Below are 1,593 nucleotides of genomic sequence, written 5' to 3' on the forward strand. Positions count from 1 at the left end.
AGTGACTTGGCACACGGATATGCACTCTCCTCCCCGTCTCTGATAGGTCTCTGATAGTTACCTGTCCTAATCTCTGGCTCCCTATTTGAATTCCACCCACGTGTCCACTCGCCCCTCCGTCTGCTCCATCTGTGTGCTGACTCAGATCCAGGCCGGGCCTGCACAGTGCTTTTCACCACCGCGTTGCGCCCTTTCCTCTCTGTGTGTGACGGAGGAGGGGTCACTGGGCTGGCGGGCTGGCTGGGCGCAACGCCGGCTTGCTCTCCTCTGGGTCACTGGCACGGCTGCTCTCTGGGTGGGCAGGCTGTGTTAACCGTATGACCGTAGGCGCGGAGCCCCCGACTCGGGGTGTGGTCTTCCTGATCAGCCACCACGCGGTGCTGGCCAGCAGAAGCTGATGTCAGCGTCTCTGGTCTGTCCTGGCTGCGCTGTCGGGGCCACCCAAGCAGTTAGCGCAGGCGGGCTGGTGCCTACTGTCTTCCTTCCAGCTCCCCGCAACCTCTCAGGTCGCCTGGTCACTGGTCATGGGCTCTCAGGGGCTCAGGGGCCAACCTGCTGCCTTGGGAGACAGCCCTAGAGATGGGTCACCTCTGCTCTCTGGGCTGGGCCTCAGTTTGCTCATCTGTGTAACGGTACATTGCTCTCAGGCAGTTAGAAGAAGCTAACAACTTCTGTTAAAGTCTTGATTTTCCCTGGAAAATGCACGTTCGTTTTGCCTTGTACTCCTGTCATCAACTCGTGTCTGTTTTGGTACAAAAATACTGTGTTGGGGAACTTATCAGTTAAATTACTTAGCATCTTTCTCCCAAATCATCTAGCAAAATGGGAGCTCCAGGAAGAAGTGTCATTTTTTAACCCCCCTCAGCCCCACCGAGGAGGCAGTGGTTAATAGTTCCCCATGGATTCAGGAAGCAGACGGCCTGGATTTGAATCCTGGCCCACCACTTAACCTCTGGGCCTTCCAGGACAAGACATTTCTCAGCTCTGAGCCTCCGTTTGAAGTGAAGTGAAATTGCTCAGTCGTGTCTGATTCTTTGCGACCGCATGGACTATAGCCTACCACCCTCCTCCATCCATAGGATTTTCCAGCCAAGAGTACTGGAGTGGGTTGCCATTTCTTTCTCCAGAGGATCTTCCCGACCCAGGGATCGAACCTGGGTCTCCCGCATTGAAGGCAGATGTTTTACTGTCTGAGCCACCAGGGAAGTTCTGAGCCTCCCTTTACTCGTTGGTAAAATGGGAGACTGACCTCTCTTACGGGGCTGTCGTGTGGATGAGAAGAGAGTTTCATCGAGCTAAAACGGTGCCCGGTCCAGAGGCAGGTTGCGCGGCTGTTAGCCAGCAGCATGCCAGCACGCCGGGGTGCACTCTCACCTTGGTTTGAGAATCTGGAAAGCAGTTTCTAAATGTCTCCTTCATGCTATGATTCTAGGATATATTCAGGCTGTGGGATGCCCATGTCTGCTCAAGGACAAAGTCCCCTGGTCACCAATCCAGGCCTGCAGCCTTCGGATGTGTGAGAAACTCATCCTGAGCTTTCCGTAGCACAAAGACACACTTCCAGCTACTCTGACGTTCTTTCTGCTCCTTGAA

The sequence above is a fragment of the Bos indicus x Bos taurus genome, chromosome 2 (genome assembly GCF_003369695.1).
Source record: "Bos indicus x Bos taurus breed Angus x Brahman F1 hybrid chromosome 2, Bos_hybrid_MaternalHap_v2.0, whole genome shotgun sequence".
NCBI lineage: Eukaryota > Metazoa > Chordata > Mammalia > Artiodactyla > Bovidae > Bos > Bos indicus x Bos taurus.